This window comes from Camelina sativa, chromosome 17 (genome assembly GCF_030686135.1).
Source record: "Camelina sativa cultivar CO46 ecotype springtype chromosome 17, ASM3068613v1".
In the NCBI taxonomy this organism is placed as follows: domain Eukaryota; kingdom Viridiplantae; phylum Streptophyta; class Magnoliopsida; order Brassicales; family Brassicaceae; genus Camelina; species Camelina sativa.
Window position 1 is genome coordinate 17,886,058 of NC_141896.1, and position 23,709 is coordinate 17,909,766.

Sequence of the window (23,709 nt, forward strand, 5' to 3'; positions counted from 1 at the left end):
TTGGTCCTCCAAGAAGTGTTCCTTATTGGATTTGAACCAAACTTGGAACATAATTCATAAGAAGTGAGTAAGCTGATCCGTGTGCGCAATTTCCACCATGAAGATCCACTTGTACGTGTTTATTTTCTCCCACAAAGTAAATGGTAGTGTTGGGAAACCAGTACCTCTTGCAACACGCTACAACTTTGTTATGTTCGTCCGCCAAGAAACTGATCCAAATAAATTTATAAATAACCTCATCATGAGAGCTTTGCACTGTTACCAATTTGCTCCATGACATGACTGTTCCTATACTAGTTGTTACCCATACATGTAAATCCATTGAAAATGTGTCCTTATTTAGATAACCCAACAGAGAAATTTTCTCTTCTCCAACCACTGATAAAGCTGTATAAACATAAGGAAACGGCTGAGGAAGAGACAAACTTTGAAATTTCTCTGTTGTGAAATCAAAACTTACTAAGAAATTAGGATATGTCTCCCCTTCTTGATCACTTATCCTATCTTGAGCAACAAAATAAGTATTCCCCTTTACAGATACGCCACGACAATTTATATTTATACTCCACTCAGTAGTCACACCAAGAACACTCCAAGAATTCGAGGTAAAGTCATAGATTTCGTACTCATTGTTGATACCATAATAATGTCGTTGACGATCGACCCTCAAGACTTTGTATTGCTTGCAAGAGGATTTGTTGTGGTAACCGAGAGCCCATAAGTCAGATTCTTCGTAGCTGTTCCTAGGCTTAATCCACTTGGATTCCCCTGAATATGGATTCCAAACTACTAGTCCATTGTCCTTGGTGGTGCATAGAAATAATCCATCGCAGTGAAAGATGTCATGTATATCGACTTGTGAAGATTTAGAAGACGGATCTTTAAGGTAGAACTGAAAAGATGGAGCAGTGTCGTTGTGAATTCCATGAAGATTGATCTTTACTAAGTAAAGCCTATATATAATCAATCAACATGATAATCAGAGACTCCTTTGGTGCATTAGCAGAGTGATTCTTAGCAAAGCTCCCAGTTTTCAATAGAGCCTTCCATTGTTTTGATGTTAATTGCAATCGTACCAGAGATTTAGCAGAGACCCTAGAGATTATATCTTCTTGCAAATCCACCGGAAGGCTTCTCCACTCCACCCCAAGGCAGCTCAAGATACAAAGAAAGAAAGACCTAAAACCCTAATTATTATTATTATGTTTTCTACTTTTCTGTTTTAAAAATTGAGCAAGGAAAGAGACTTTAATAACTTTACATACACTAGGATAGTACCCGCTACGCCGCAGGATTGTTTTATATTTTGTTTTTATTTTTATTATTTTTGGATAATTTTATATGTGTTTGTGATTAAAAAAAAATCATTATTAATATAGTTTCTAACAATATTCATTGGTAATATTTTCGGTTTTACGTTTTTATTATTATGTATTGCTAGTTTTAGTATTGAAATGAAACTGTAGATTAAAATCATTTTTTCCTGTATTGGAGGACCATTATTATTGTTAGTTGTGTTGTTTTATTTAATCAATTTTGTGTTTGATATTTAATGTTTTTATCAACCGAGGAGATTTTTAAGAATATTTTGTTTTAAAAAAATTGTTTGATTGTGTTATATCAACTCTACTTCCTTTAGTTCCTTACATGGTTTTTAGATTAGTTAATTAATTATTAAACATATAATGAAAAATGTTTTTTCTCGCTTCGGAAAAATTAACTCATATGAGTCAAACTTGTGTTCAAAATTGTCCAACCATTTTTGTTTTCGGACATGAAACTTTATTGAATGTTTTTAATCAAAAAAGAAATCCATCAAAACATTTTTTTGTCATTAACATCTCCTTTTTGGGATTTATGATGAGGCTTTTGATCTAATGATGGGGTCTGGTTCACCTTATGTAAAAGTAAAACCCATTCTGGTTATATATATTGAAATCAATCATCGATCATAAATACTACTGGTGTCTGCTGCGGAAAGTTCTCGTTGAAACAAAGTTTAATCCAGTTCGGTGTACGTATATATTACGGTCAAGTTTGGTTTAATTTCATTTAGGCGATGTTTATTTCACGTGGCAAAACAATATGCCTTGTACTTCAATTTTAAAAAAAAATCTATTAATTTATTAATAATTGACAAACAAATCAAAATATTAAAATCTATACTCAAGCTTTTTAGTATTGATTGTAGTATTGTACACATACATTGTCTTCTTTTCTTTTTAATTGGTCATCATCAATATGTCGTCTCTTTCTCTCTTTGTCGACCTTTATTCTTGTTGCAGGTTTTAGGCATTAACAAGACATAACAACATACACTTTAAAACATATTTCAATCTAGACATCAACACAAAAACTGATCAAAATATATTATTTATTAAAGACAATCCAGATAAAGTTTATATTTTGACAAGAACTGATCCAAAAGCAAAAGAATATATGCAAAAGTAAAAAAAAAAATTATGTAACAGTGGGTTTTGGTTCAATCTTGGTTCTGTCCTAAGTATGGGTTTTATTTAGCTACTACTTAATTAGGTTTTTCCTAATCTTTTGGGCTTCCATCATTGGGCCTTGCCCTGTAAACATTTGATTTCTCTTGTTTTAATTTGAATGCCCTTTTAACAAAAAAAAAAAAAAAAAAAAAAAAAAAAACGTAACACTAACAGACTTGATCATATGTCACAATTTATTTATTTTATTTAGAACATATCTCAAATTGATTGTTGTAGAGATTCGGGACAAAGAGACTTTGAATTTTTGCAAATGCTTCAAGGAGCAATTAGTTTCCGACCAGATAAATCAACTCGGTCCAATGATGCTTCGAACTCCGAAGCTTGATGCAATGTACTCACAACTTTTTCCTTGATTCTCTCCTCCGCAACTTGCAAATAAATCCACTCAGAAGCCTCCTCCTTCCTCTTTTCTCCATCCTCAATTTTAATCTCCAAATATAATCTCCAAAACATATTTGGATTCTTAGTGTTTTTTTTTTTCACGAAATCTTTTTAAAAATTAGGAAACGGGTACGCGTATATATATATATATATATATATATTTTTTTCGTCTGAATGATTTCATTGATATACCACAGGTGAATTACAAGGTGAAATTACATGAGCTGGCAAGGAAATAAATCCTTCCAGAGGCTAAAGACGGCAAGCACAAAACGCTTTCAGAGACTTAAGGAGAAAAAACCCAAACAAACCTAAAACATTACATCCATTAGATTACAACCCAGATCAAGATCTAGAGATCCAAAAAAGACAATTAAAACTTAAACCTTCTTTAAAAATTAAAAACAGATCTGAGACAAGAAAAATCACACAAACGGATTAAAATACCAGAATCTCCTTTACCACAATACTTAACCTGGATTGAAGTGCTGTGCGATCCTCTTTTTGTTTCTCCGGCGTGGAACTACGGAGGCGTTGAGACACCTTCAAGTCCTAAATACTCTTCAAGAGGAAGAAAGGGATCTAGATCTACGATGGTGAGATCTCTTCATCTTAGACAGTGAGAGGAAACCGGTTGTAAACTGTCTCTACCAAGATAGAAGCGGCCAGATCTGCATCTGTGCTTGACTGAAACACAAGAACCAAACAACAAAGCAACAAAGCTAAGGATAAGAAGATTTAAGCTTTTAAAAATCTAGATATGAAAAAATCGGATGCCGTTGGAAGAAAATGATGGATGAGCCGAGAAAAAAAGAAACAAAGCTAAACAAAAGAGAAGAAACCGACTCCAATGCTGAAGAAGCCACCGGAGCCGGTTAACCTAGACTAGCGGCGGCGAGTTTGTGTTTAGAGAGAAGGGAGAGCTTTTTCTTTTTATTTTTAGAGAGAGAGAAAATGATATGGGGTACGCGTATATATATATAATATATGTTTTTGTATAATTTAATTGTATAGTTATGAATAATTCAAAATATATATCTTAAATTGTAGAGTATACCATATACAGTAAAACCTCTATAAATTAATAATGTTGGGACCATGACATTTTATTAATTTATAGTGATATTAATTAATCTATAAATTAATATTTATTATTTTATAGTGTAAATTAATAATTATTAATTTATAGATATATATTTTAATTGTTTAAATTCTTAAAAATTATTAGTTGAGACAATTTCAGAAAAAGAAGATTAAACTTTCGTATGTTATAAATTTTACAGTTTTAGAATTAAATTTTTAATATACAGAAAATATTATTGACCATAATTACAAATACTATAAAAAAAGGGAAATTACCTAGAATATTGCATAAAAGTAGGTTTATTACTAGACTAATACGTTCAGATTTCTGTCTTACTAGAATAACACATAAAAGTTTGCAAATTACTTCTATACGTGAGTTGTGTGTTTTATTACAGATAATACCATTTACATTTAAAATTGTCTTTGATTTTGAAGAGAAAGGAACACAACAACTTTGAAGGATCGATTCCTAAATTTTTTGGATTCTCTTAAATAAAAACATCAGATTGATTCCTTCTAATTTGATTCTATCTTCTTCGACTAAAATTATGGCAAAAGAAAAAAAATAATCAGAGCTGGACAAATGTTCCGTGGGCTCACGGTTCACTTTCTCTTGAGAATAAAGTTTCAGATCTAGTTTTTGTTTTGCCTGAATTATCGTCCGAGCAGCAACAAGAAGAGTGAGCAATCTTTCACTCCCGTCAGCGCAGCGGTGGGTTTCTGACAAGCAACGCGGCAGTGATGCATCCACGGTGGCTGGGATGTGTGTTGCAGAGCGACGGAGTTATCCAACTTGGGAAAGGTGAAGATATCAGTATCAACTTGGGTCCTCTTGAGGAGTTATCCAACTTATTCAAAGCTGATCTGCTTCTTTGTGAATCCGGTGGAGGTGAGGTTTCAGTTCTTTTACCTGCGTGTGTCTTTGATTCAGGTCAGTTCAAGGAGCTGAAATCGATACTTCTCCTCCGTTCGGGTCAGTTCAAGAAGCTGTGACCCGATTCAGTGGTCGTGGTTCTTGGGTTCCTTTCAAGCTTGAAGACAGTTTCGTAAGTTTTGTTCTTTTCTCAGTTTCTTACATACAAACACATTTGATCCTTTGATTTGTGACCATTGCCCATTGTTCTTGAGGTCTTTTTACTGAAGTTGAGTAAAGTTTCATGATTTCTGTTGAGGGTGGAGGTGAGGTTTCAGCAGAGAGCTTGCTGACTATATCATCTACATCATCGATGTATCCGCTGGTGATAAAATACCCCGTAAAGGTGGCCCTGGCATATTTGTTACATACACAATTACGGAAAGCCCCCTCCTTCAAGAGGCAGCGAAGCGAACGTTCGATTCCGACAGCGGCGAGAAAGAGAAAGAGAGAGAAAATGACTAAGAAAGCTCCCAATTCAGGGTTATCGCGGCCTTTGTCTCCGTCGTGCAGTGGAGGCTTTCTTGTAGAGCAAAGTTTACAGAACAAAGTTTTGGTTTTTACCTGGTTCTGCTCTGATTTCCTGATCTGTTTAGGGTTTAAGGGGTCTTCTTAGTCTCTCTTGTGATTACTGATTAAGTGGTTAGGTATGCAATTTGGATCTAACTGAAATTAAATTTGAGAGCTTTATGCTATTCAACGGAGATGGGTGAGAATGATTAGGGAGAGAGGATGGATGTTAGACTTTTTTTAATTTGCGTTTTGAATTTTTTTTACAGGAACGTAGATTTAGCTGTGAAGTCAAGTGAAAGTGTGAGAAGGTCTACAAGACTGAGACTTCAGCCGTTGAGAAAGCCAAATATAAGCTAGAGGAAGAAACCTGTTAAACTTTGTTCCAAGATGCCTAAGCAACCTCCCACTGCTTTCTTTTATTTCTTGTAGGCACTCATATGATTGCAAATTGTTGTCTATTAGATTTTAAGCTCAGCTGAACTTCAAGGCAGTCCTCTCTTAAGGGGAAGTTTGTCTGTGCATTTTGCCATTGGTCTTTAGGATTTGTGTTGTTGTTATGTGTTACTTTTAGAAAACATACAAAGAAACACCTTTTGTATGTATTTTCCTCATACTGCGTTATGTTTTTGGTTCCTTAGGGAGGATTTCCGGAAGCAATATCAAGAGCAGAATCCGGAGGTCAAGTCCATGCGCGAGGTTGTAAAGAATTACTTTGTTGTATTCAAAAGTAAAAAATTGTGATGATAATATTCACTTTCGTTCGGTTGCTGAATCTGTTATAATCTTTATTCTATTCAGATTGGGAAGTCATGTGTAGAGAAATGGAAAACAATGATATACGAGGTAACATAGGTTTTTCTCTTAAGTCCCAGTTACTTTATTGTCTCTTGGAGTTTGCCAACATACTTAGCTCTGTCATATTCTAAGAGTTTCCTCAATAACATTTGTTTGAATGATATGTGAATGCATGGAAATGGAATCTGAAATATTGTGTAATGATTACATGCTAGTGTATATAGAGGTTTAGATATGCTTCTGATCTGGGTCGGCTGTTGCCATATTGCAATTCACACTGTGTAGTTTTCTTCTTCCTTTGGCGAACAATATCAATATCTCATTCTTTTTCTTCTTGCTACTCGAATGATGTTTAACTGGTTGAGACTGGATCGAAGTTTCTTATTCATAGATTGTTTGTTCCTCTACTGTTTTGTAGGAAAAGGTAAAGTATTAGATCATCTTTATTGGGACTTCTTAGTCAGAACTCTTAACTTTAGTCTGATTAAAAATAAATCAAAAATAGCAATATTTCTAAGAAGAGCTTCTTAGTTAAGACGTTAAGAAGCGTCGACGTGCTCAATTATTGTTGGGTGAGGGAAAAAAGATTGATAATTTTTTCTTCCTCCTCTCTCTCTTTGTCGACAATCAATTGCAAGCAGAGGAGGAAGATTCAATTTGTAGTGACCGACGACAGATATCAACGACGACTCTAGTGCATATAATCCGCAAGTTTTGTCTTTGAAATCGGAGAGTCACATTCACCAAATTGGAGAGTCACAGTCACATTCTCCGGTGGATCCGATTTGCACATACACGTTGGAGGAGGAACATGAAAGGTTTATACTTTTTCTGGAATCTATATACGTTAGGTTGGGATTTCATCTGGAAAAATTATCACGGTGAAAAAGCTCAATATTTGTTTTCGAGTAATCAGTTAGTAGTTCTTTAGCTCTTAATAGACTTCGTGAAAAAAACATGTTCTGTTTAGTTCCATCCACAAAGAGATACAAGAGATTAGATATTAGTAGCAGCAATTAGAAAAGCCCCCTCAAGTTTGGTCCTTTGGGAGATTGTAAACAATAATTCTCTTTCTTGGTGAACTTGAAGAGGTTCTGGAGGCAATACAAACTGTTGAGTTCCAACGCTGTATGGTCCCTCTGTTCCAACAGATTGCTCGATGCCTCAGTAGCTCCAATTTTCAAGTTAGTGATGGAACCTATATGCGTCTCAATGGTTCAATTTCTATCAGTTTGAGAGTTTCAGTTTATGTTCTTGATGTAATAAGTTAAATGCTTCAGTTTTTGTCTCAGATCTTGATTAGTTTATAATGAAGCGAGGAAGAAAGAGATGGAATCAATTTGATTCAGTTGCTTTGGGCTTTTTATTTGGTGAAGATTACAGTTTGTTTTGGAAGTGTTTTCACATGGTGAGCTTATGAAACAGTGATGGAACCTATATGCGTCTCAATGGTTCAGCTTATAATTTTGTATACTTTGTTTTGTTGTGATCAATGCTTGATTTCTGATTTTTGTTTGTTTGTTCTTGACCAGTTTTAAATCGGTTTTTGCTGCAGCTTGAATGGTTTTGTGTTGGTGTACCTGTGAGATTGATGGTCTGATTGTAGAGATGTGAGATTTGAGATGCAAGTGTTGGTGATGGAACCTAATTAAACAATTATATAAGTCATTGTTCTTAGCATACTAAAGATAAATAATTAAAGCTCTACCATAGTCATGATAGGTGACTTTCAGTTGGTTTTATTATCTTCTCTTTAGCTGATTTCATTGTATCACCGAGTTTGCAGTGGCTTTAAAGATCTATTTGACTAGCAACATTTCATTGAGGAGTTGAAGGATGATATTCAATGATGATTTTTTTTTCTTTTCAAAACTAAGAACCTTACTTATAAGAGTTTACCATTGGAGGAGTATAATTTTAATTAACAAACAAAAGGTTCTTAATTTATAAAAGTACACTTTTTAAAACTAAAAAGTGTAAGAATCCCAAAAATACAAACCTACCAATAAAGATGCTCTTATGATATAGTCACTGTGAAGAGGGAAGAGTTTCACAGAGAAATGACAGAATATAACAAGAGAATGGTACACATGATTCATTTATCTTATGTTTTTGGTTAATATTTATTCACCTCAGTATCCCACTGATGCGGTGGTCAAACATCAGACGGAGCTTTTCATTTTACTGTTTATTTATGCAGGAATTAGGTGAACACGATGAATCAGAGACTGACTCAGAAAATTCTAAATAGATTAGTTTTTAGTTACTAGAAAACATTGTTCTAAGCCTTCTAGGATGGGTTGTTGTATATTTGACATTTAGAAGTTTCTCTTTCATTGAGATCATTCCCTGATACTCATGCTTCCGTGGACTACACTTGAAGATCAATGATTACTAACCTGTTTCTTGAAAAAGATGTTCAAGTTTTGGTAAGTACACTAGAGATAAATACAGATAAAGTCGCAGGTACTTTTCGATTTTCTCATGATATCTGCATGATATGTCCATTCTCCCAACACTATAGCACCCAATCAGTAAGTACCATCTCGCTTTGCGATGCTTGTGGCAATATAGGTTTTCTCCCGCAAGCAATCTCTAGCATCACTACACCGAGTGCAAATACATCTGAACTTGTATTTGCCTTTCCTGTTCTTGAGAGCTCAGGTGAAATATACCCAAGTGTACCTTCAAATCAACAACATTATGAAAGAAAGATCCTTTTTGAGACTAACAGAAATAAGCAAAATACAAAAAGGTACCTGCCACATGAGAGGTCTGAGGATCAATCCCGTGATCACAGAGCTTTGCGAGACCAAAGTCACCAAGTTTTGCCTTCATATTAGCGTCAGTGAGGACATTAGCTGGTTTAATATCCCTGTGGATAATCACCTGCACCATTGTTGGTGCTAGTAACAAAGTCCAGAAGCTACGTCTTTAATAATCTTGAACCTCTGTGACCATTCAAGACTCATCATCGGTTGGTGATAGAGGAACTTATCAAGGCTTCCTTTTGGCATACAATCATACACCAAGTAGAGTTCACCTTTGTGTCTGCAATAACCCTGTAGCCAAACTAAGTTAGGGTGTCTCAGACGCCCAATGGTTGCAATCTCAGCAATGAACGTGTGCCAACTGAGCTAAAGATACATCAACAGATTGATGAAGACCACACACTCACTCAACTTGCGAACTCTAATTCTAGGACTAATTAGAGATGAGTTGATATTTTGGGATTTTATAACCTATGAAACTATTGGTTAGGTTATTTTTTTGGATGTAACCCTATGATATTTGTCTACGTTTAACCTAGATAACAATCAATTGTTAATCGTTTGGTTTATCGTTTTTTTATTGTTGTTAACTGCACCTTCTGTACCCATTATGGATTTAAAAAAAAAAGAAATATAATACTATTGTAAAATAACATCTTAAGGTATTTGATGTAGAGATGTTTGAGAAAAGGGATCAAAGGATGGAGAAATAGTAGAGATGTTTGAGAAAAGAAGTGGGTGAGCTTAATGAAGTAATAGATGGGAAATAATATCTACTTAGAAGCTATAAGGAGTAGAAGATGGAGCCTTTGCAAAAGATAAAAGAGTTGCAACAGAGACGACAGAGATTTGTTTGGTTGTAATTAATAGAATTTTAGGGTGAATGTGAGGTTTTATGTACAACTAGATCACTTAGGTAGAAAAGTTTAGTATAATTTGAACTACTTGGTGCAACTGTACTAGAGCTATTAAAATAAGTTTAAATATGGATCATGTGAAAACGAATAAAAAATAGATTTTTGGCGGCTGTATATTCATTTAAAATCATCACAAGTGTGGTAAAATGAACCAAAGACAACAAGATATTAGTAAAAAATTATTTAGTATACACATAGTTGTCCAGTTGTACTCTCATATTCATAGTTGAACTTTTGCATTTTTCCATATTTCCAGTTGAACTATAATATAAATTATTAATTAGCAGTTGACCACAAGATTTATCAGTATTAATTAGCATATACAAGGTTTTCATAACACAATGTTCATAAAAACTTGGGTTTCACATCTTTTGCTTCATTTGAGGTGATCACTTACTAAGTCTTCCTTATACTATAAAGAGTGTTTTATGTGAAAACGATAGTATGTATTAGAAAGTGATAAATTCTTGTATTGTTGATTAAACATGGTTATTTAATAGTTCAATATGTAAAGAAATTCTTATAAACCTTAATTATCATTTTCATATTTTAAATATAAATGCAAATTTAAATAAATATTTAGTTGTACCTAGTTGAACTGAGCATTATATATTTATGTTATCTAAATATTACCCTCTATAGTTAAAATGTAATTTTGTCTAATTATTATTCATTACCTCTCGAAAATATAATAAATAAATAAACAATTACGAATTACATAGGTTGTTCTAGTATCATCTCTTACTTTTTCTAGTAACATCTCTTACTTGTTCCATTTCCGGTGAACAATTAGCTAGGGTCGCAGAAGAAGATATGTTGAAGATAACTACAAAATTACAATAATATCGTTCATTAAAACGGATTTTATGGACACTAAGCAAAAGAACGTTATGTATGTACACTAATCTCAAGAACATTATGTACGTATGCGTTCATATGTACGTATACGTTTATATGTATGTACACGTTCGATTTTAGGTTTAATGAATCCGAAATTACCAGAATATCCTCGTCTTCTACCTCTAACATACGACTGAAAACCCTAATTTCCCCTGCCTTACTTTATTTTTTCACGACTTATGTCTATTTTTTTGGTTTCACTTGTGGGGTTTTTACTCAACTATTATAGATTTTCGTCTCAACATCTGATTTCTAAATTAAAAACCTATAAAAAGTGAGTTATATAGATTTTCAAAACGATATCTTGCTCTTCCATGGATGAACCCAGAGGAAAGATTTAGGGAAGAACAGCAAACCTGTTTAGATCTTCCTCCAATAAGTCTATCGCAACGCTAGACTGTCTTTGCCAGCTCAAACAAATTCGTGTTATTCTGGTAAGACTTTACAGTTGTCAATCTTACTTACTAAATCTACCACGGACATGAAGCCTACCACAACACTACGAAAACTATTTCAAAAAACAAACAAAGTATACCAAAAATATCTGTAACGAGCAAAGGCTGTCGCATAAATCGGTCGCAACAGGCCATTAGTCTACCATAAATATCTTCCCACCCTTTTAAATTTATCGCTATACCCACTAAAAATATAAGTCTATCATCAAAGGGCAACTTAATCTACCGAAATCATATATCTGTCGATTTCATCTACGTGGACCGATAAGTGTACCAACACTACAACTAAGTCTACCATGTACGTTGACCGATAAGTGTACCAAGACTACAACTAAGTGTACCAAAAATATCTGACGTACACCATTAATCAGTCCACCTGTATAAATCTACCATCAAAGGATCGGTAGACTTAGTCCCAGTTTCCAATGTTTTTTTTTTACTAATGGCATTAGCCGTAATTACGTTTTTTCCCAACACTAGTTTCAGGGGTAGTATAGGTACAATGGGTTAGTCTAGTAATTACAAACAATTGTATGTTACTTTTGTAATAAGGAAGCTTTTATGCAATATGCTAGTAACTCACCCTAAAAAATATCACTTACATGACATATATATATTCAAATTTATCGATAATAATATCCATTGTCGTATTTTAATAGCCTATGAAACTATCAAAATGAAAATGATGCATATCTAGATATGTAAAAACTTTTTTAAAAAATTAGCTATTTTTCACATGTTATAGAATATTTATATCATTATAGTTTGAAAATACAACATAACAATTGTTTATATATGAGCTATTGGAAAAAATCAAAATTATAAAGCATACATTATTATATCAGCATATATATGTATATGTGTAAAATTACATGATTATTAATTTATGAAATTATTCGGACCATATTTTACAAGAGAATTTCAAAAAAAAAAATTATCCTATTATCTTATCGAATTTTGCTATTTTTTACACTGGCCCGACTTGGGACCAGCAAATTTTATTAATTTATAGTGTTTATTAATTTATAGAGTATTAATTTATATAGGTTTCACTGTATATCTTTATTACATTAATTTAAATGTAGATTTTTTTTGTTCCCATTTCTTTTTAACACTAAGTTTTATTGATATCAAATATACAACACAAAGCCAAAATACATAGGGACAATTGCATTTTTAGTACCTTTATTTGCATTTAAATGAGCTCGTAGACCCCATATTCATTTTTTGAGAAACATAACCACTAAGGGTGTTGAAATTACAGTTGATCCCCTTACGACCAAACAAAAAACAGAAGCCAAAATGACAGATTTAACCCGATGAAGTCTGCAATAGATATCTTTAAGGTTGATTTCAAATTGACGTCAAAGGGAAGACTTAAAAGTAAGTCTACTCCTTAATTATAGGTAAAATTTTAATTTTAAAAATTATAAAAAAATAATTTGGTTAACCGTTTGACCAAATAATAACCACATATACTTCCTGCATTGTAATAAAATAAATTTACATATAAACTAGTCAAATTAAGGGAGGTAAGGCTGATTAGGTTAAAATTATTTGATTTAGGGTTTGCTTAAGTAGACTTCTCTGTAGACTATTCGTGGTTGACTTTCTTATGCCATCAACTAGTAATATTATATTATTTTAAGCTCACCGACAATTTAACAAACCGATAGCTGAACCTAACCGAATGCGTACCAATTATCTTATTTTAACCTAACCGGATTCGGTAACCATATAAATACTTCTTTCTATAGTTGAACCCTAGTTTGTATGTGCTTTCTCTCTCTCTCCACAATTTCTTTCTCTAAACTTCCGATATTGTTGCTCTCTAAAATTCAAATTATATCCTCATCATTTATCGTCTTCAAAACTGAAGGACATCTCAGATAAGTATTCTCATCATAGGAAGTCGGCTATTTGCTTTTGTAACGCTTTAGCTAATTTTGTTCGAAAATATATATGTTCTCATAGTTTTTTGTTCATTTTGCACACAGATATGGGGTTATACAGCTACACTCAGCCATCTTCTAGTTCTTTGCAAGTATGGAGTGAAGGTCCACTCGAAGTAAACTTTACTGGCCTGACAGATGTTTCTGCGGAAGGGAAACCGTTATGAAATGTTCCACCACAGCCGACAATCCTGGAAGGATTTTCTTTGGATGCAATAACCATGAGGTTGTTAGATTGTATGATGGTTTATTCGTTTGGTATAATTATTATTTGAGCATAGATAATATTCTTATGGTATATTTACTTCTATGATACGGTATAGGATGGAGAGGACCATATTATGAAATGGTGGGATGAGGCTATTATGCAAGAACTTCAAGCAATGAGAGGTGGACTTGCTGACCAAAGGGATTCTATTACAGCCATCCAAGAAAATGATGAAATGCTATGGTTTCAGCAGGAGCTAGAGAAGGTGAAAGATTAGATGAAGGAATTATGTCTGTCAATTCGTCGTGTACGCGGGGTGGTCGAGAATGTCTTAATCGCCGGTATAATCTTAATTGTTGTATTAATCTCTTTTGCTTCGTAGATCTTTCAAGTAAAATCTGTGAATCTCTCTTTATCGTGGCCGTTTGTTTGAATGGCGTATTTATGTCTGTAATCTGTTAAACTTGCTTCAGCTTCTTTAATATTTGGACGATATCGTTGACTTCATTTTTTGACCTATTTAGTAGACTTCTCTATTAAGAAATCAGTCGACGAAGGATATTCGTTAATGATTTACGACGCGACGGTTTGCGTTATTAATTATGTAACTGTTCATTGTAACTGTTTCGTCTCGTATATATAAACCAGCCCAGGGCCTTTTGATTATTTTAAAACTGCAACCAAAAAAGTTATCAGTAAATCATTTCTTCTCTCTTTTAAAAAATTAGTACGTAGTTCATCTTGAAAGTCTTGTATCGGTCAATATAAATCATCCACGCTTAATTGGAGACTGATCACGGTTGGGTAATTGAAACTTTCTCTATATCACTACAAATCATCATATCATTCACGTTTGTTTCATTCTTAAAAATATTCTATATCATATCACTTTATACTTGATAGTTTAGCAGTTTAAATTACGTTTTAGTTTCTCCAGAAAGAAGTCTACTTGATAAGTCTTCAGCATAATAGTACAAAAATTAATTTGATTTGATGGATTTGCAGTTTAAAGTACGTTTTAGTTTCCCTGAAAGAAGTCTACTTGATATGTCTTCAGCATAATAGTACAAAAGTTAGTTAGATTTGATAGTTTTGCAGTTTAAAGTACGTTTTAGTTTCCCAAAAAGAAGTCTACTTGACAAGTCTTCAGCATAATAGTACAAAAATTAATTTGATTTGATGGATTTGCACTTTAAAGTACGTTTTAGTTCCCGAGAAAGAAGTCTACTTGATATGTCTTCAGCATAATAGTACAAAAATTAATTTGAATTGATGTATTTTCAGTTTAAAGTACGTTTTAGTTTCCCCATAAAGAAGTCTACTTGATATGTCTTCAGCATAATAGTACAAAAATTAATTTGATTTGATGGATTTGCAGACGGTTCAGTTTCCCGTGGTGAAGTCTGCGAGAGAAGTCGTCAACATATTCATTACAAGGTATAAATTGATTTGACGTTAGTTGGCGGCAATATTTATATTTTTTAATTTACCAATACGCGGGATCCAGTTTTAATTGGTTTTTTTGCAATTTCTTTATAGTTTTCCGGTTCTGTTTCTAATTAATTTGGTTTTATAAAACCGGGATTATTTTAATTATTTTAAATTGTATGAAAAACGGAGATAACAATGATAGTTATCTCTAATTCTTCCTCATAAGGAAACTCTTCGTTTCCGCTTTTCTCTGCCGCTTATCTCCGCCGATTTCGACGAACTCCGCCGCTTATCTTCGCCATTGTTCTCTTCGATCAAACTGAATGTTTGACTTCTTCTGCAATTCGATAGTAGCCTTCTCTTGTTGGATTAGTCTTCCGCTTTCTCAATATTTTTTTTAATCTTATCTTGCAGAATGGATGAGAGAAAACCAGAATTTCCTCGGAGGTTTTACACGAAAGGTGATGAGCCTCTTCCTCAAAAAAGCATCAACTATTACAGCAACGATACGAAGCTGTTTGATGAACTCTACAAAGCTCTCGAGCCGGATGAATGGGATGAGATTCATCAATCTCGACTGAGTGTCTTGTTAAAGTTCAACCGTCTCCAATTTTAATGGGTTTCCAGACTGGTTCACCATATGCTCACCTTACAGATAGTCTGCAACAAAAAGTACGAGATTTGGAGTCTTGTTGGATCTAACCCTTTACGATTTTCTTTGAATGAGTTTGAGGCCATCACTGGACTTAACTGTGAAGATGTCGAGTCGTTGGAGCAGCCAGAGGTTGAGGTTACAGACGAGATGGAAGAGTTTTGGGAGAAGCTTGGAGTCAATTTAGACAGCTGTCCGAGTATTGAGCAACTGGTCGCAGCATGTAAAAACTCAAACGATTGTGATAGAATAGAGCGTGTTAGGTTGGGTTATTTAGCCATCTACGCTGGGTTTATAGAAGCTAGGAAACAATCAACGCCCACCCGTCTAAATATGGCTAGGCTAGTCATGGATTTAGATGCATTTCTTGATTATCCATGGGGAAGAGTTGCTTTCAAGAACCTGATTCAGTCTATTAAGGAGAAGGACTTAAACAAGCAGAGTTACACCTTAGACGGATTTGTTGAACCTCTACAGATATGGATGTACGAAGCTATGCCTGATTTTTCCAAATTAATTGGGGAACCGTTCCCAGGTAATCCAAGTCCACTGTTGCTTGCTTATCGCGGTTCTCGCGGAAGAAAACATGTCAAAGAGCATATTCTAAAACAGGTACGCATCCACGTGGTTTGTCTATAGTTTATCTACGATATTAGATGTTCGGTAACCCTATTGTGTTAGATTTGAACTTGCTTTTGGTTTTTGTTTTATATAAATTGCAGACAAACTTCAGAAACTATAAAACCATTGTGGCATGATTAGTCCTGTTTGGCAAGACGATGAATCAGATGAGAAAATTGATAACATTTTGAGAGAATTCAATGGGGATTTTGGTCCATGAAAGTGGGGGAGAGGTTTGTGGGTTGGTATATATCAATCCAACAATGCGAAGGTTAAGATTGAAGAAAAGGGATCGAGTAAGAGAGCCGGTAAATTTGATGAACCAAGTGGGAAGAGGCACTGTCCAGGTCGTTCGACTGACATGGGTGTCAACATTTTGAATTGTTTTAAAGATGAGCTCGGCATGTGGGGAGGAGCTCTGCTCGATCAGATGAGAGAAGGTTTCAACAGTTGCGATTTGCGGTTTGACATGTTGACTGAGAAGATTGAGAGCCTGGCTTCGAATCTTGACAAAATGAAGGGAGACGTAACTGGTACAAAACAGGCTGATCCTTTAACAAAGGAAAAGAAGGACTCTCAGGCAGCTACTGGTACGAAAGAGGATGCATCAAAGGGACAGAAGGAGGATGAGGCAGCCATTGGTACGAAAGAGGCCGTATCAAAGGAGAAGAATGACTCTAAGTCGGATATGGTTAGTTCTGAATACTTGCAATTTCCTACTATGATCCCTCACAATCACAATACCAGGTACAAGGCAAAGAAAAAATTAGACTTCCAGAAGGACTCAACTTCGAAGACATAAAAACAAGTGATGTCTTCCTTATGTGAAGTAAACTTCCTTATGTGAAGTAGACTTCCTTATGTGAAGTAGACTTCCTTATTGAAGTAGACTTCTGAATCCGTTTTGTCTTTGTTTGTTTTATTCGAGACTTTTAAACATATGCTGCAACTTTAATATTATTTGTTTTCATAAATGATCATGTAACTTTTAAATCGGAATTTGCAGAACAAGCCAGGTCAATCTCATACCCCGAAACCATCTCCAGCTGTTACTCGTACGAATACGAAGGTCGCAAAGATAGTCAGCGCTGATTCATCTGACAATGTGTCAGACCGACCTATGTTTATTCGCACGGAAATCCCAACAGCTGCCGACTACACTGCTAGAGCCAAGAAACAAGAACTAAGGAAAGAAGCGGCCAGGATTGCGGCACAAGGCAAGATTGAAAGGGTTAAGAGGTTGGCGTCAAGTCAACGTTCTCCGTTTGTTGGTGATAACACAACCAAGATTATCATGGGTGATAATTCAGCCACGTCAGCGTACAATCCTTTTGTTAAAGCAGACAAGGATTTGAAGAAGGTTTTGGATGAATTCTTAAAGAAAGACCCGTAAGTTTACGAACTTTTATTTTTTTGAAATCTAGTAACTTATATGTATCCAAACCCATTCATCACCTGCAGGACATACAAGAACAAGGTCCCAGAGAAATCCCGATGTTGTCATTGGTGGCACAAACTGCAGACAAAAGCAGTGTGGCTATGAGATTCAGTAAGTCTACACTGAAAACTTCTACTTCAAGTATACTAGAAAACTTTGGTCTTCAATATTATATAACTTCGTTTTAAATCCATGTGGTTATCCAGCACATGGATGCGGTTTTGAATCTATTGAGACATCGACACGCACAGCAACCTGAGAGGTTTAAAACGAGTAGAGTGGCTTTCCTAGACGCTATGTTCACTCATCTCTGGACGACGAAGTACAAAGACTTTGTCAATTCTGCCCCAAATGCTAATGGATCTGGAAAATTGTTGCCAGCCGGTGCCTTCAGCTACCACTCAGGGTAGTATCCACCGTATGCACAGACTAACAAGCAATGGGGTCTGGAAGTGGACGACTTATACGCGCCTTTAAACGTGAAGGCGACGCACTGGGTAGCTTTGTGGATATCGATTCCCATGAGACACATCGTCGTCTGGGATAACATCCCAAGTGTCACCAACGACGAAGAGCATGCATCTGCCGTCGAGCCCATTGCCGTGTTGGTTCCCTACGTGCTGCGGGAGTTAGCCACCCCAGAGTTCAAGAATTTGTGGTCGTACGAGAAGTTCACTCATGAGCGGGTTACAAAGGGAATGCATTCGAACAGGAAGCCATGTGACTGTTGTGTGTATACTTTGAAGTACATAGAATGTCATGCTCTTGGGATAACATTTCCTACTACTTTGTGCGACGCAAACATCACATGGATAAGGGAGAAGATGGCTTGTGACTTATTTCACAAGATTGAATGTCGTGGACCAAATTAGGATAACTACGTGGAAGAGTTTGAGCTCTATGATCCTCCCCCAATCCAAGACTAACTATAAACTCCCTTGTTTGAAAGACTTAAACTCTTGTTTAAATTATGTATGACTAAATAGGATGATGAAAGATGATGTAGGATGATGTTTTGTTTCTGTTGGGGGATCTTTATATTTTGTGGGTGGAATCCTACTGATGATGGGTGGTATCTTGATATTTTTTGTATGATCCTCCTTTAAAACTCTAATGTGTAATGTGTAAGGATTATTGTTCTTATTCTCTACTATTTATATGGGAAATATATCAGTATTTTTTGGTCAGTTTTACGTTTCATATATAAATTCAAACATTAGGCTTAAAACAGAGTGAAAGTGTGTCGGTGGCCAAAAAATTTAAACATAAGGCAAAAATTAAACAAGTATTGTACAGTGAAAGCTAAGTAACAAAGTAGCGTTCAAGGGAAGCTGAGTAGACATATGGTTGAAGTTAACCGAAAGACTTCTTCTGCAATCTACATAAATAACTTTATCGGGGTATATGTAATTTTAAATGTTTTTTAAAAATCATAACAGTCCTACAGAAAGAAAAGATATTTCTGTAGTAATAGCGTGCAGCGAAAGCCTAGTAAACATATTTCTGAAGTTAACTTAGAGTTGACATGTAGAGTTGACAAAAAATAGAAATAGGTATTCAGTATGCTTACATTATAAGTTAAAAAATAATTAACAAATAAGAGTTTGGGTAATGTAAATTAATCGTCGAGACGGACTTGGAGTTTTCCCCAATCCATAGGAGAAGGAACCACACACTGTTTGACATCAGCTTCCGCAACCTCTCTCATCTCATCTAACCTCTTGTGCTCTGCCTCGAAACCGACAAGTTGTTGACCCAATATTTGATTCAATAGGGATAGTTGAGCGTCGATCAGATCCACTTGATGCTTTAGGGCGATAGCCTCTTCCTTCTTCTTCATGTGATCTCTCATCATACGAAGAATTGCCTTGAAACGATCTCTCGTCTCTGCTTCAACCACGGCTCTCGTCCTCTCAAACGCGTGTTTCATGGCACCTATTACTTCCTCTTCCCACTCGAAATCGGAACTGCTTCGCTTACGCTTGCTGGAACTCTCTCCGGCCATATCTCGTAATCAACTTATTCTCTTGTTATCAAAGAAGGAGATGCAATAGATTGAGTGAAAGTGGAAATAGAGAGGATATTTATATGTAAAGAAGAAGATGAATAGACGGCAATGATGCAATGAATGTAGAGATAGCAAAAGGGTACAACGAATGTAGAGATAGCGAAAGGGTACAACAAATGTAGAGATAGCGAAAGGGTACAATGAACGTAGACTTGAAACATTATCATACATGGAAAGTTTAATAGACATCTGACTGAAGTTAACTTAGAGACTTCGTACTCATCGCAATACACATTGCGATGAAAACAATGAAACCTATCCAACAGAGAACCATGAATTGTTGAAGCATTTTTTCCCTTTCATTGGATGCCAGTAAATTATTTTTTCCCTTCTTGTCTTCAACATATGTGTTAACCACCCCAGAGTTCACCAGATCGTTGTACACTTGTTCTTTCATTTCTCTTATAGATTCTTGAAGTACCTTGATTTCTTCTCTCTGCCAACGGATCTCATCCCTCGCATCTAATAAGCTCCGCCTTTGCCAACCACGTGATGGTTCTGCGTCTGACCAATGGGAATTCCCATGAACAGTGCATCTGAAGAAATTTCTTCCGGGATTTGCATATGTCCATGATTTCCCATTAATCGTTGATCTACCGCAGTGGTTGCAGAATGGACCAGTAATTTGTGTTTGCGAATTTGTATCAGAAATTGACCCCGAAATTTGACTCATCATTCTCTAGCTGATAGTGGTTGTGATAGTGGTTGGTTAAGAAGAGGAGTATCATAAAATGGTCTTACGAATAAATGATAGTTAAGTACTAGTCTTTAATAATGTCGACTTCAACACGTGGGAACATTCCTAAGTAAAAATATTATAGAGACAAATTTTTGGTACGGAAATTCTAGATGACTTCACGATGAAGTTAACGTCTACTAACCGTCTTCAGCAACCTGAACAAATAATTGTTAGTGTAACCAACAAGCATATACAAAACGTTAAAAATGTATCAAGTGGGATTGTTACTTACACAATATGGTCGAGTATTTCCAGGCTGTCTGCATTTTGAACAAGCATATTGCTTATGAGACTTCCTTCGCTTGCTCCCTTTTTTACGTGACAGTTCTAGACATGTTAGCCAACAAGACTTCTTTTGCCTACCAGGCTTCCGCTTCGGTATGAGAGGTATACATCGGATATCTGGCCCAATTGGATCGTGCTCGACATTGGGCATGATGTTAGCTGCGTATGACGCATATACATAATCTTTTCTATAGTAAGCTTTGACTACGGTAGACATATGCAATCCACTTGACTTGACAGCTTTAATTGCATGTGAACATGGTATTTCTCAACATCAAACACTCCGCATGAACAAGTTTTTGCTTCCAAGTCAACCAAGCAGTCACGTTGCCCACCCCTAATGTAAAAACGCCAACCATCAATGCGTTCTATCGTCATCATATCTGCGTAGTGCTCCATTACGGCCAATAAGAACTCAACACCCCGGCTAAAAGTGGTTGTCAGACTAAGTGCATCCTCTTGTCTTTTCCAATACCATCTACCTAACTTTTTCGTAAGAAACTCAATGAGATATGTGATGATATAACCTTTGGCCTTCTTTATCATGGAGTTGATAGATTCCGCAATGTTGTTAGTCTTGATGTTGTATCTATCTCCTGGACAGTAAACCCGAGACCATAAAGCTGGATCTGCCTCATTCTAGTACGCTGTAAGGGCCGGATTTACGTTAGTAAGAGAAGCCATGTTACGGCTGTAATCATCATGCGTATGCGCATATGCTGCCCCTTTCACCAAGTACATCAGTTGCTTGTCACAGAAATTAGAAATTATGTTTTGTTGGAGATGGTAGTAACATATCCCTCGTGTTGCCCATGGAATAACATTGCGACATGCTTTAGCTATTGAACTGCACCTATCCAAAACTACTACCAGTGGATGTTCATCCGAGATACACTCACTTAACTTGGTGAAAAACCAATCCCACAAAGCATCACACTCCGAGTCAACAATTCCAAAAGCCAAGGGAAATATCTGAAAGTTACCATCCTGTGCGCAAGCGACTAGCAATACACCTTCATACTTTCCAGTGAGATGGGTCCCATCAACCACAATAACTCGCCTCACGTAATTGAAACCACGGATTAAAGCATCGAAAGATAGGAAAAGGTACTTAAACCTATGCTCGTCATCAACAACAAGGTCAACGACACTTCCCGGGTTTGACTGCTCTATTTTTCTAAGACAATAAGGCAAATTCGTGTATCCAGATTTGGCGTTTCCTCTAACATATTCCAGTGCATATTGTAAAGCCCTGTACGAAGTTGTGTAATCCAATGTCATGCCAAACATTGTCCTCATTGAATATTCGATATATTGTGGGACAACACCATCTACTATTCCTACCCGGTCTACAAAAAGCTGCCCAATATATTTGGTGGTGGAACGCTTACGGTGAGCTAGGCGGTCCACAATAGAACATGTATGCACGTTCAGATATTTGGTGACCCAAAAAGTGGTTGGATCATTCTTCACACTGGCGACGACCCTCCACGTGCATCCTGGCACAGAGCATATTGCCACCAACCGAGTCTTTGTGGACTTCTTAATTTTGAAAGAGAATTTTAACATAATAGCGGTCAAACGGACCTCTGTTGTGACATCATGTTTGTATGGAAAGCATTGACCTACTTTCAGTTGGTCTATCCAAGGATTATTTAACTGTCCATGAATACCACCAACAAACGGTTTCCCTTCTTCAGCATCTACATCCAGGTAATCTCCATCGTCATCGTCATCATCATCTTCAAATTTCCCGTACTCACTGTAATCGAAATTCATGTCGTCAACGTCTTTCGGCTTCTCATCCATAGTATCATGGAGAGCTTCTTGACATTCTTCTACACATTCATCCGCATCTGGATCTACATCATCACCAACTTCACCCGTTGACTCCCCATCGTCCCCATCGTCTATAGAACGAGAGTTTTTTTATATCAATAACACATTCCTTAACCGGCTGTCCATCCATGCATCGCGTAGAGACACAAAGACGAACAACATTCCTACTACTAAAATCTATCAAGTTCTGAACTGATCTATCATTTGTGACATAGACATGAGGGGTATCTTGGGGCAATTGCTGAAGCATCATCTCTGTTAAGGGATACGATAACTGAACCATCTCTGTTTCTTTGTCAATCTGATAATCTTCTACAGCCATTTCAAGAAGCTCAGCGTATGTACAACCGTGTCGCAAAAAAACATTCTCCCACCTTTGCGTCCATCCATATCAAAATGCCAAGACCCATTTCTCGTCACCCATACTCCGAAAACAACAGGTATTTGCGCCATTTACCTGAAAGAGTAAGCAGCAAGTCAAATACTCATTACACAGCTGACTACCCGTAGAAGTCTTAAATCAATAACCTAGATGCCTAACAAAACCGAAAACATGATTGATCCAAAAGTATAATATATTATCATGAAAAAAATATACGGAGGCAAGAACATAACCGATACAAAACAAATGAGGTACAAAATCAATAAGAAAAATTTATAAATTTCAATTAAACACTATTTCATTTATACGGACTTCACAGATAACTCCAACACGTTGACTTCCCAAATTAGTCTACCTTAATGACCTAACTGCCTATGAAAACCAAAAACTTGATTTCTCCATATGTATAATACGGATTCATGTCAAAAACATACAGAGACAAGTAAATAACATATATCAAAGAATACATCAAGAAAATCTTAAAAATTATTCACCAATTTGCAATAATTTGGTTTTCAAATAATGTTGATTTCATGTTCATATCAACGAGTAGACATAAAAAATATTATACAAGGAAAACTTCAAATGAAGTCTATTTCTTGGGGTCTATTTTTTCAATTAAAATTTTACAAAGCATGCTGCGAATGAAGTCTACCAAAACCGGTTGACTTCTTTTGTGGTCTTCCTTTGTTAATTTTTTGGTTAGTTTTGCAATTAAATAGATAAAACAAGGTAGACTTCAATGGAAAGTTCAACCGGTTAACTTCAAATATAGTCGACTCTGGTTATTTTTGCAATTGACCAACACATTGACTTTACAGTAGACTTTTGTCTACTAAGTAGACTTTAA

At 35.7% G+C, this 23,709-nt stretch overlaps 2 long non-coding RNA genes and 3 pseudogenes across 16 annotated transcripts; 2 read left to right on the top strand and 3 right to left on the bottom strand.

Annotated features, from left to right (window-relative positions):
• Positions 1-22: 22 nt before the first annotated feature.
• On the bottom strand, positions 23-1,396 carry LOC109129890 (putative F-box protein At3g23260 pseudogene; annotated as a pseudogene).
• Positions 1,397-3,157: 1,761 nt separating this feature from the next.
• LOC147923950 (uncharacterized) lies at positions 3,158-3,848 on the bottom strand. The gene is made up of 2 exons (XR_015586379.1): positions 3,741-3,848; positions 3,158-3,581 (listed from the first exon to the last, which is right to left on the bottom strand). It is a non-coding gene; the product is annotated as an uncharacterized LOC147923950 (long non-coding RNA).
• A 551-nt stretch (positions 3,849-4,399) lies between these two features.
• On the top strand, positions 4,400-8,073 carry LOC104757075 (uncharacterized). 15 transcript variants are annotated; one of them, XR_015586369.1, is made up of 10 exons: positions 4,400-4,782; positions 4,912-5,026; positions 5,134-5,540; positions 5,673-5,831; positions 6,045-6,102; positions 6,205-6,249; positions 6,620-7,019; positions 7,291-7,385; positions 7,494-7,609; positions 7,757-8,073. It is a non-coding gene; the product is annotated as an uncharacterized LOC104757075 (long non-coding RNA). The 15 variants fall into 15 exon arrangements; XR_015586367.1 differs by having other exon boundaries at positions 6,843-7,019; positions 7,482-7,652; XR_015586365.1 differs by having other exon boundaries at positions 6,843-7,019; positions 7,482-7,609; positions 7,734-8,073.
• A 7,177-nt stretch (positions 8,074-15,250) lies between these two features.
• On the top strand, positions 15,251-16,245 carry LOC147923951 (uncharacterized; annotated as a pseudogene).
• Positions 16,246-20,490: 4,245 nt separating this feature from the next.
• Positions 20,491-22,799, bottom strand: LOC147923952 (uncharacterized; annotated as a pseudogene).
• Positions 22,800-23,709: the final 910 nt, after the last annotated feature.